The sequence below is a fragment of the Schistocerca piceifrons genome, chromosome 8 (genome assembly GCF_021461385.2).
Source record: "Schistocerca piceifrons isolate TAMUIC-IGC-003096 chromosome 8, iqSchPice1.1, whole genome shotgun sequence".
In the NCBI taxonomy this organism is placed as follows: Eukaryota; Metazoa; Arthropoda; class Insecta; order Orthoptera; family Acrididae; genus Schistocerca; species Schistocerca piceifrons.
Window position 1 is genome coordinate 250,910,465 of NC_060145.1, and position 13,439 is coordinate 250,923,903.

Sequence of the window (13,439 nt, forward strand, 5' to 3'; positions counted from 1 at the left end):
AAGTCACTTCTGAGGAACAGTGTCAAAAGCCATCTGGAAATCTAGGTATATGGAATGAATTTGAGACTTTTGGCGATAGTACTCATTACTTCGTGTGAATAAAGAGCTAGTTTTGTTTCACAAGAAAATATTATATTGATCTGTGGTAATTATTTTGTTCGAGGTAACACATTGTGTTCCATCACAAAATCCTACTTCAAATCGACGTCAGTGATACGGATCTGTAATTTAGCGGTATACTCAAATTTGCTTTCTTGGGTATTAGTGTGACCTGTGCAGCTTTCCAATCTTTGGATACGAATCTTTCGACGAGTGAGCGGTTATATATAATTGCTAAATATGGAGTTGTTGTATCGGCATATCTGAAAGGAAGCTGACTGGTATGCAATCTGGACCAGAAGACTTGCCCTTATTAAGTAGTTCAAGCTGCTCCACTACACCGACGGTATCTATTTCCATGATTCGTGTTGCCAGCTGTTCTCGATTCAAATTTTGAAATTTAGCGCGGACTTCAATGCGAGATGCTTATAACAATTTCCACAACGAAACTTTGTCTCGAAACCTGGCAGGAAATCCACCAAAGAGTTTCCGGTCGTATGTGAAGTATGTTAGCGGCAAGAAACAATCAATGCCTTCTCTGAGCGATAGTGATGGATATACTATCGAAGACAGTGCTGCCAAAGCAGGGTTACTAAACACAGCCTTCCGAAATGCCTTCACGAAAGAAGACGAAGTAAATATTCCAGAATTCGAATCAAGTACAGCTGCCGACATGATTAACGTAGTAGTGAAGCAACTTAAATCACTTAATAAAAGCAAGTCTTCTGATCAAGACTGTATACTAATTAGGTTCCTTTCGGAGTATGCTGATGCATTAGCTCCATACTTAACAATCATATACAACCGTGCGCTCAACGAAAGATCCGTACCCAAAGACTGGAAAGTTGCACAGGTCACACCAATATTCAAGAAAGGTAGTAGGAGTAATCCACTAAATTACAGGCCCATGTCGTTAACGTCGATATGCAGCAAGATTTTGGAACATATATTGTGTTCAAACATTATGAATTACGTCGAAGAAAACTGTCTATTGACACACACTCAACATGGGTTTAGAAAACACCGTTCCTGTAAAACACAACTAGCTCTTCATTCACATGAAGTGTTCAGTGCTATTGACAACGGGTTTCAGATCGATTCCGTATTTCTGGATTTCCAGAAGGCTTTTGACACTGTACCGCACAAGTGGCTTGTTGTGAAATTGCGTACTTACGGAATATCGTCTCAGTTATGTGACTGGATTTGTGATTTCCTGTCAGAGAGGTCACAGTTCGTAGTAATTGACGGAAAGTCATCGAGTAAAACAGAAGTGATCTCTGGCGTTGCCCATGGTAATTTTATAGGCCCTTTACTGTTACTTATCTGTATAAACAATTTGATAGACAATCTGAGCAGCCGTCTTAGTTTGTTGGCAGATGACGCTGTCGTTTATCGACTAATGAAGTCATCAGAAGATCAAAACAAATTGAAAAACGATTTAGAAAAGATATCTGAATGGTGCGAAAATTGGTAGTTGACCCTAAATAACGAAGAGTGTGAGGTCGTCGTCATGGGTGCTAAAAGGACTTCGTTAAACTTCGGTTACACCATAAATCAGCTTAATCTAAAAGCCGTAAATTCAACTGAATACCTAGGTATTACAATTACGAACAACTTAAATTGGGAGGAACACACAGAAAATTTTGTGAGGAAGGCTAACCAAAGACTGTGTTTTATTGGCAGGATACTTAGAAAATGTAACAGATCTGCTAAGGAGACAGCATACACCACGCTTGTCCGTCCTCTTTTAGAATACTGCTGCACGGTGTGGGATCCTTACCAGACAGGTCTGGCGTAGTACATCGAAAAAGTTCAAAGAAGGACAGCACGTTTTGTTTTATCGCTAAGTATGGAAGAGAGTGTCACAGAAATGATGCAGGATTTGGGCTGGACATCGTTAAAAGAAAGGCGTTTTTATTTTGCGACGGAATCTTCTCACGAAATTCCAATCACCAACTTTGTCCTCCGAATGCGAAAATATTTTGTTGACACCGACCAACACAGGGAGAAACGATCACCACGGAAAGATCTAGGTGTTCGTTCTTTCCGCGTGCTATACAAGATTGGAATAATAGAGAATAGTGAAGGTGGTTCGATGAACCCTCTGTCAGGCACTTAAATGTGATTTGCAGAGTATCCTTGTAGATGTAGATGAATGAGCCTTCTTTGATGAAGAAATTTCAGAAAGCCGTTTTTTAACTTCGATTTAGCCATACTACTATCGGTAACATTACCATTGCTATCACAAAATGAAGGTACTGATTGTGTATTGCTGCTGGCGTCCTTCACATACGACCAGAGTCTATTTGGCCTTTTGCCAGATTTGGAGACAGAGGCTCGTGGAAAAGTATTAAAAGCATCTCGCTTTGAAGTCCATGCTAACTTTTGAGCTCCAGCAAAACACCGGTAATTTGGAGGTTTTGTGTTCTTTTACATTTGGTATGCATCTCTAACGTTTTCTGAACTGTTTATGGACCATGATGGGTTAATATCATCTCTTATTAACTTATTTGGTACGTATCTCTCAACTGCCGTCGATATAGTTTCTTTGAATTCAAGCCACACCTGGTCTACGTTCACAAAACGAATATTTCTTTGCTTGCTGTGGATGATGGCCACGCAAACAAAATTGTCTTACATAGAGAGTTTGAAAGGAACGGAGACTGAGGAAGGAGCTAAGTGTAATTTTATTTGCTTATCGGATGTATTCCTCTATCACTTACCATCCGATGGCTTGAGGAGTACAGTTGTAGATGTAGGCTAATAAGTTCCTTATCGTTACCTCTCTACGTCGGTTGTTCCTTTGGTTCTCTTTACACGGTCCTACTGCTCAGTGGATCCGTTAGTCCCGTACAGCGGCAACCATTACGTAGGCCGACCAGAAACCTGCGGGTCTATTTCTGGAAGGATGGCAGGCAACTAACTGTACAGAGGCAAGTATGGGCGCCCGCTGAAGGCGGCCAACAGGTCTGGCTGTGCGGGCGGCTCTGGTTGAACGGCCTTGACACAGGGGTCAAGGTGGCGGCGGCAGGCTGCTGACGTAGGCGCGTCCCCACACTGCACCGTCTGCTCACAAAGGCTGGGCTCTCCTGCTGTTCCTGTCCCTAAGAAGAAAGTGACATTACGCTGGTGACCGTCTTACAGGAGAATTTACGTAAATGTTCTGGTTGATGGTATTGACAGCGGCCTTAGACTGTTTGCCGATGATGCTGTAGTCTACAGGAAAGTAGTATCACACGAAAGTTGTGAACAAATCAATGGGGATTTGCAGAAAATAAATGCGTGGTGTAATGACTGGCAGTTATCTCTCAATATTAGTAAGTGTAACCTACTGCGTATAACAAGGTGAAAATCCCCATTAATGTATGAGTACAAAATAAATGATCAGTCTTTGGAAGCGGGGTAACATCAGTCAAGTATCTCGGTGTGACTATTCGAAATGATCTGAAATGGTATGATCACATTACACAAGTAACGGGTAAGGCGAACTCTGGATTGCGGTTTGTTGGTAGAATCCTGAAGCGATTCAGTCCTTCAAGAAAGGAAATAGCTTACAATACGGTAGTTCGTCCAGTCTTATTGTTCGTCTGTATGGGACCCTTACCAGTTGGGTCTCATTCAAGAGATTGAGAAGGTGAGAAGGTCCAAAGAAGAGCGGCAAGATTCATGACTGGTACAGTTAGCCATCGCGAGAGCGTTACAAATCTCATAGAAAGTTTGAAGTGAGACACACTTGCAGATAGACGGCGCGGTAAACGGAAGAGGCTACTCACTAAATTCCGAAATCCGATCTTCACCGAGGATGTAGAGTATATATTATTACCACCAACTTTCAAATCGCGTAATGATCATCATTCAAAGATAAGGGAAATAAGAGCTCGTACTGAGGCGTTCAGATAGTCGTTTTTCCCTCGCGCGATCCGCGAGTGGAACATAGGGGGAAAATATGACTTTGGCGCGAACTGTGTCCTCCGTTACTCACCGCTTGGTGGCTAGCGGAGTATATACACTCCTGGAAACGGAAAAAATAACACATTGACACCGGTGTGTCAGACCCACCATACTTGCTCTGGACACTGCGAGAGGGCTGTACAAGCACTGATCACACGCACGGCACAGCGGACACACCAGGAACCGCGGTGTTGGCCGTCGAATGGCGCTAGCTGCGCAGCATTTGTGCACCGCCGCCGTCAGTGTCAGCCAGTTTGCCGTGGCATACGGAGCTCCATCGCAGTCTTTAACACTGGTAGCATGCCGCGACAGCGTGGACGTGAACCGTATGTGCAGTTGACGGACTTTGAGCGAGGGCGTATAGTGGGCATGCGGGAGGCCGGGTGGACGTACCGCCGAATTGCTCAACACGTGGGGCGTGAGGTCTCCACAGTACATCGATGTTGTCGCCAGTGGTCGGCGGAAGGTGCACGTGCCCGTCGACCTGGGACCGGACCGCAGCGACGCACGGATGCACGCCAAGACCGTAGGATCCTACGCAGTGCCGTAGGGGACCGCACCGCCACTTCCCAGCAAATTAGGGACACTGTTGCTTCTGGGGTATCGGCGAGGACCATTCGCAACCGTCTCCATGAAGCTGGGCTACGATCCCGCACACCGTTAGGCCGTCTTCCGCTCACGCCCCAACATCGTGCAGCCCGCCCCCAGTGGTGTCGCGACAGGCGTGAATGGAGGGACGAATGGAGACGTGTCGTCTTCAGCGATGAGAGTCGCTTCTGCCTTGGTGCCAATGATGGTCGTATGCGCGTTTGGCGCCGTGCAGGTGAGCGCCACAATCAGGACTGCATACGACCGAGGCACACAGGGCCAACACCCGGCATCATGGTGTGGGGAGCGATCTCCTACACTGGCCGTACACCACTGGTGATCGTCGAGGGGACACTGAATAGTGCACGGTACATCCAAACCGTCATCGAACCCATCGTTCTACCATTCCTAGACCGGCAAGGGAACTTGCTGTTCCAACAGGACAATGCACGTCCGCATGTATCCCGTGCCACCCAACGTACTCTAGAAGGTGTAAGTCAACTACCCTGTCCAGCAAGATCTCCAGATCTGTCCCCCATTGAGCATGTTTGGGACTGGATGAAGCGTCGTCTCACGCGGTCTGCACGTCCAGCACGAACGCTGGTCCAACTGAGGCGCCAGGTGGAAATGGCATGGCAAGCCGTTCCACAGGACTACATCCAGCATCTCTACGATCGTCTCCATGGGAGAATAGCAGCCTGCATTGCTGCGAAAGGTGGATATACACTGTACTAGTGCCGACATTGTGCATGCTCTGTTGCCTGTGTCTATGTGCCTGTGGTTCTGTCAGTGTGATCATGTGATGTATCTGACCCCAGGAATGTGTCAATAAAGTTTCCCCTTCCTGGGACAATGAATTCACGGTGTTCTTATTTTAATTTCCAGGAGTGTATGTAGATGTAGAATTCGACAAACATTCTGTGAATGAATTTCTACTGACATAACATTATTCCAAGTTACTTCTCTCTGCTCCATGAACTGAATGAGATGGCAGCGCACCGACGAAAAATTGTTTGAAGCTGAAGACCATTAAGATATATTGAAGGAAACAATGTCGGCAGAAGGGATTACGTACCATCAATTAACAAATAACGAAAATAAAGTTTTAGGAAAGTAAATGTTAATAATTTGCAATACGATGCAACATATAAAGTAAGGACAACATTACTTATTTTCCCTTGCCTAAAGGTATTAGAATTGTCGCCGGTCGAATTAATTGTTCGAATTTGATTATTTTAAATTTTTGTAAGTTACCTGTAATAACTATGAAGTTAAGTTGTACAAGATGGCTGATATTGAGTCGCGTGTGAGCAGCATGCTGCAGTACTGTTACATAGTTACAACAAATTAACACCGTCCTTCTGGAAAGTTCAGGTTCAGAATTATTATTATTTGTGTGCTGCTGTTACACCAGAGTTCTTAATTTTACTAAAATAATTTTAACCATCTCTGTGTTATGGTAACGATAGAAAAATCTGTCAAAATGGAATCTGAAACACTTAAGATCTAGAATCATACTCCGAAGCTAGCGATTTCGCCGATACAGATATCGATAATATTGACATTTCAGCTTGCGAAATGGAATCGCAGGCTGAGAGCGAGGAAATTATTCGACCATCTAGTCCTACTCAAGGGCGGTTCACAGTATTATATCAAAGTTTAGAGGCAATGATAAAAACTAATTTTGAACACTTACCACTGCAGCATATGAAATTTCAGTAAAACAAAATGGAGTGTCATGTGAAATGTTGTCTAGGCTGACAAATTTGTCATTGCAACAAGATGTCTTATCAACCGAAATTTCGGAATTGAAAACTGCATACCAGGGCATTCTTGGCACCAAAAGAAAATTAGCTTACACACAAACTCACGTAAAAGAATCTGTTCTGAAGCTAAGTACAAAGATGGATAATTTTACTGCCAAACAAGAGGATAAAATAAAGGAACAGTTTGATGAACAGATGGAAAGTATGTCACTGGATTTTTGAAAGTTTTTTCTGTGGTGTCACCGCCAGACACCACACTTGCTAGGTGGTAGCCTTTAAATCGGCCGCAGTCCATTAGTATACGTCGGACCCGCGTGTCGCCACTATCAGTGATTGCAGACCGAGCGCCACCACACGGCAGGTCTAGAGAGACTTACTAGCACTCGCCCCAGTTGTACAGCCGACTTTGCTAGGAAAGGTTCACTGAGAATTACGCTCTCATTTGCCGAGACGATAGTTAGCATAGCCTTCAGCTAAGTCAATTGCTACGACCTAGCAAGGCGCCATTTATTCTTTGCTATGTATCTCATGAAGCATGTACAGTAACAAGACCAATGTTCACCAATTGTGGATTAAAGTTAAGTATTCCAGCAGCTACGTACTTTTCTTTATAGCATTCATTACGTATCCTGTTTCAGACCTCACACCAGCCTGCGTGAGTTTAAGCGCGTGCCTTTCGGTTACCCGACACTGTGGATTGGCTGTCTTGCCAGTCCACAACATTTTCCACTTAAGTATATCCAGTTTAATGAAAAATTTAATTTGGAATTTCCACTGTCCCTTTCACTTTGCGACACAGCTTTACCTGCACAGCATAATGTTCAGGCTGTTGACCGAGGTCCACCGAATTCTAATAAAACAAGAAGATCTGATAATAGGTACAACCCCAGACAGCATAATACTCCAGTAGGTCAATGGCAATAAAACAACAATAATCAGTAGAACTCCAACTGTTCCTAGTCATTTGGATTGGGAATAGTGGGACAGAAGAATCTGAGGTGAACAAAAGTCTGCAGCAGGGACGTGGGCTGCCGCCGACCATCTTTAAAGTGCATCTAGGAGGAATCCAGCAAGCTTGGCACGGAAAATACCCGATTATGGAGTGATAGTAGAGAACAGCAAGATATTTAGGCTGTATTTTGCAGATGAGCAGACTGTAGTAGATGGAGGCGAAGATGATCTGAACTACATGATAAGAAAGCTTGAAGAGAAATACAATAAGGCTGGCCTGAAGATGGTCATGAAGAAACGTGAGTACTTGGTTATTGTAACAGGAAAATTAAATAATTTGAAGGTAGATGGAGAAGTAATTGTAGGTGTGGAAAAGGCAAAATATCTTGGCGTATTATTTAATAAAAGGGCACAAGTAACGATGAAACCACTTGTAGGATTAATAAAGAATGAGATGTAACAAGAGCAATGAATTCTGTTCTGTGTAACAAAAACAACAATGTAGAGAATGTATAAGACTATAGTCCAGAATGTAGTTTTGTGCACAACAGAGTACTGGGATATTAGCAAGATAAAATAAAATAAAATAAGGATAAACTACTTAACACTGAGACGGATTACTTAAGACGAACCTCAAACTGTGCTACGAAGAAATGATATAATCTGACAAAGGATGAAAATGGTTAGCAATATCTTTTATGACATCCAACACAGACAGCTGATATGTCTTGGCCATCTGAACAGTATGAATGGAGAGAGGATACTGAATAAGATGCTATGATGGATACCATCCCATTAAAAGAAAAGCTGTCGCCTATGACGCAACTGGCAAAATCTGTGGAAAAAAAGGGAGAAGGAATATGAACACTGAGAAAAGTCAAGACAAATGAAGATCGCGACTGGGGCAGAGAAGCGGCGCACCTGTAGGCAGTCTGCAACAAGAAGAAGAAGGACTTCCAATGAGAGAGATCACAATCAGATAAATATGAATGATGCCCACCAGCAAGGTGACCCAACACAAAACTGTGCTGTTGACACAAGCTGGCGAATGCAGGATCAAACAATAAATGTTGGTGAGGTGACAGAAAACCCCACACAACTATCCGGTAAAACATCAAATATCCGACATCGCTGGCGCCGGAAAAATATCCTGAAAGAACGGGACCAACGACGACTGAAGAGAATCGTTCAACGTGAGAGAAGTGCGGCCCTTACGAAACTTGCTGCAGATTTCAGTGCTGGGCCATAAGCAAGTGTCAGCGTGCGAACTATTCAAAGAAACAATATCGACATGGGCTTTTGGAGCCGAAGGCCCACTCGTGTACCCTTGATGACTGCATGACACAAAGCTTCACGCCTCGTCTAGGCCCGTCAGCACCGACACTGGACTGTTAATAACTGGAAACATGTTGCCTGATTGGACGAGACTCGTTTCAAATTGTATCGAGCGGATGGCCGTGTACGTGCATGGAGGCAATCTCATGAGTCCATGGATCCCGCTTGTCAGCAGGGGACTGTTCAAGCTGGAGGAGGCTCTGTAATGGTGTATGGCGTGTGCAGTTGGAGTCTTATAGGACCCCTGATACGTCTAGATACGACTCTGACAGGTGAAGCGTACGTAAGCATCCTGTCTGATCACCTGCACCCCTTTATGTCCATTGTCCAGTCCGACGGACTTCGGCAATTCCATCAGGACAATGCGACACCCCACACGTCCAGAATTCCTACAGAGTGGCTCCAGGAACATTCTTCTGAGTTTAAACACTTCCGCTGGACTCAAAATCCCCAAACATGGACATTATTGAGCATATCTGGGATGCATTGCAACGTGCTGTTCAGAAGAGATCTCCACCCCGTCGTACTCTTACGGGTTTATGGACAGCCTTGCAGGATTTATGGTGTCAGTTCCCTCCAGCACTACTGCAGACGTTAGTCAAATCCACGCCTCGTCGTGTTACGGCACTCCTGCGTGCTCGCGGGGGCCCTACACGATTTAAGGCAGGTGTACCAGTTTCTATGGCTCTTCATTGTATACTGAAGACATGACATCAGAGAGCTGGGTACTGGCAATTATGAATCGTCAATTTTGAGATATAGTCAGGCCAGTATTAACGCTAGTGTGGGAAAAGTTCCGACTACAGTAGCTGTTCATGCAGGTGCTACTATGAAAGTGACTTCAGCAAGTCTATTTAGTAAGTATAGTGCAGGTACGAGAGTATCTACTTATTGGCGCAGTCTGTGTCAGTTAAAGCGCAGACACAGATTGAGGTGTTTACAGGAAAGGGGGGTCTAGTCTGCCTGTTTCTAGTTGTAAAAAGATTAATAGTAGAATGAATGTTTGGCATGGAATATCTGAGATAGAGGGATGCAGAAATAGGCTTCTCCTTGGGCAAGTGCTATCTGAGTGTTGATGATGAAAATATTGTTATTTCCGATAAAAGCGAAATCTAAACAAAATGAATAATCTCAAGACATAATAGTAATGTTTATTAAGACTAAAGATTCACAAAACAGCAGCCAACCTCTTCACTGCAACTGGGTGAACAGTGATGAAGATCACATTAATGACAAGGTGGCAAAACCTCCATCTTTTAACTCCCAACAGCAGGTTGAACTAGAAGATTTGTTACTGAAGTACATACACAACTTTAATAAGAAGCCAGGGATCATATGTACTGATCAGTATCACATGGAAGCACTTCCAGACAAAGTTTACTGCCAAAACTCAGACTCCATCCCATGTACAAAAGAAGAGGCGGTTTCCATAGAAGTACAATAGTGGGGAATTGTAGAACCATCACTGTCACCTTATTCCAGCCCTTTATTACGATAGCTGAACACAGTGATAACGTTAATGCAAGTACCATTAATCAAATCATTGTTCCAGTTTGAAACAGATCGGTAACGCTAGATGAACAGCTAAAAAAACGTCATGGTGGTAAGTTCCTTGCAGGCAATGATCTAGGAGTTTCATGTAGGCAGGTATGTTGTACTCTAAAAAGTAACCTTAGGACATTATAAAAATTTTCAAGTGGAGAAATCAATGTAAATCTCCAGAAATCTAGGTTCAGGAGAGACAAAATCACATTTCTGGGTTATGTTACTTCTTACAGAGAAGAACTAGAAGACAGCTTAAGTGATTCCAGCAATTATGATAATTTTAAGAAATTTTATACTTGATCAACTTTTAAACAGTAAAGCATTATTAAGGTTATTAAACAAAAACGCATCCTGGAGTTGGTCAAGGGAGTATCAGAAGGACTTTCATAAAATCAAATATGCTCTAGTGAATTGTGCGATTTTAAATCCCATTGACATCTTAGAATAATTCTGCATTACCACTGATGCCTCTTTCTCAGGAATGTAGGTATGTGTGTTTCCGTTTCATAAAGAAAATTATAAATGTAATGTTCATGTAATAGGTTTTGCTAGCCTTACACTTTCAGAATGTGAATGAGCCTATTCTGACACAGGGTTGGAAATCCTGGCCATAGAATAGGCATTTGAAAAGTTTAATTACTATATTTATCAGACATAGTTAAGCTTTTTGTGATCAGCAGGCTTTAAGTTTTCTCGTGACCCAAAACGCTTCACGTAGACCCAGCCCATTGGTCATTACATCAATATGATTCTGAAATAGTATATGTTTTTGGAGAAGACAATAACGAGTTTTACGGGATGCTGACCATCAGTGGAAGAAAGTTAAATTACTTATTTCACAAAATCCCACAGGAAAACTAACCTACCACTATAAATTACATAACGATCTACTGTGTTACAGTTTAAGTGCACAGTCCAATACATGGCATGTTAGTTTTCCTCCCACTGCATCTCAAGATGCTTTAATTTGGTATACAGACCATGCATTGGGCCATTACAACGCAGCAAAGTGTTCGAGAAAGATAAATCTCTCTTGGTAACATAAGTAAGACAAACCTTAGTCAAGCTTTTAGAACATGCACCCTTGAGAAAACTTATTAGGATAAGAAGTTAGGCCACGTACAAAGCTACCAGGTAGAGGGCCATATGCTTTTGAAAACTCATTCAAACTCTGTAAAAACCATAAACGGCAGTTGCTTTGCGCAGACCCTTATACAATAATCAGGCTTCACCATTAAGGGAACTGCTTGTTAACCTCTCCTAGAACCAACATAATAAAGCGATTATATTCTCAACATGATCTGAAGGAGTATCTAAACTGATGGCTGATTTGTTTGTCTTTTACTAACATTTGTTAATACATGATTAATTAATTGTATAGTAGTAATGGAATTGTGATTCTTGGAGAAAATCTTAGAATTAAGTTTACACATGGAATCCACATGGACGGGGAGGAGACTACATCAGCACTGTTATTTATACTTAGGCGCATATTGCTTGTAAATGGTTTAAATGACTAGTGCAACGATTGAACACTCTTTACGACAACATTAGCACTCATCTGATTGGCTGAGTACTGGACACTGACGTGGCTGTGTCTCACAATGCCCATATAACTATATGTGAATACTAGTTAGTTGAGACACAAAGCAATGAGACATTCTTAATGTTAGTGTGTATCTTGTATGGACTATAGATTGTAGTACAGAGAACAACCCGCTTTAGTATTCCACTGGTCTATGTCCAGAGACATGATCTGACCAAGGAATTTCCACTATCTTCAGTGGTTTCGTAGAATCACTGTGATTTTCTTATCTGAAGTTACTGTATGTATGTCCTCAAAAACAGGGACATTTAGGTAAAAAGCTAGATCCTTTATTGTGAAAACAGTTTATTTCATCTCTTTTCAAAGAAGTAAGTATTAGTCATAACAAATACTTATTTGTCTGTTTTTTCCTTGCACTTCTCAAATAAATATAATTAGAGCTTGGTCTGTGAAGGAAAAGCCTTCACTTCTAATTTGATGCGCATATGTAACGTAACTGTTACCATTGGTAGATGAAATTGTGAATCTGTATTAATAGCGTTCAAAGTCATGTGAATGACTGCAGTGCTAAATATATGTGGGCTTTGAACGATTACATTTCATTTCGCACTTTGTAAGTAGGCTGCTTAGGTGTACGTAGGCTGTTTAGGTTTTTATGTTGGTAACGCCACGTAGCGCTCTGTATGAAAATCACTGACTGTGCTGTGTGCAGTCTGTGGCTGGTTGGCATCGTTGCAATATTCGCTATTGTAATGTTGGGCAGTTGGATGTGAATAGCGCGTAGCGTTGCGCAGTTGAAGGTGAGCCACCAGCAGTGGTGGATGTGGGGAGTGAGATGGTGGAGTTTTGAGAGCGAATGATCTGAACGTGTCTCCATCAGAGACAGTAAATTTATAAGACTGGATGTCATGAACTGATATATATATATATATATATATATATATATATATATATATATATATATATATATATAATGACTTTTGAACACTATTAAGGTAAATACATTGTTTGTTCTCTATCAAAATCTTTCATTTGCTAACTATGCCTATCAGTAGTTAGTGCCTTCAGTAAGTAGAATCTTATTTAGCTGGCAGTATTGGCGCTCGCTGCATTGCAGTAGTTCTAGTAATGAAGATTTTTCTGAGGTAAGTGATTCATGAAAGGTGCAGGTTATTGTTACTCAGGGCCATTCTTTTGTAGGGATTATTGAAATTCAGATTGCGTTGCGCTAAAAATATTTTGTATCAGTTAAACGTTGATCAGAATAAGTAAAGAGAGAAATGTCCGAGTACATTCAGTTCTGCTCAGCTATTTGAAAATCAAATAATGTAAGAGGTTTATCAGCACAGTAATTCATAAATTTTTCTAAGGGGATGTTTCAACTTCATGAATTCTAAGTAAATATTCTGCTCTGATCTGAGCTTATTCTCCGTTCTTTCTGTGTTGTGATTTCATATTTGGATTTGACTTTAATGCAAATATGCAAAGGCTAATTTTATCCTTTAAATAAATAAATTATTTTGTCCTGGCCTACCTAAATGATAAGATACATATGTTCAATAGCTAAGGCCAGAGCGGGAAAAAACTATGCCGTTGAATGGAATCTATTGTGTATTATGAATCACGGGTATGATTCCCTCTGAAATATGTACGTATTT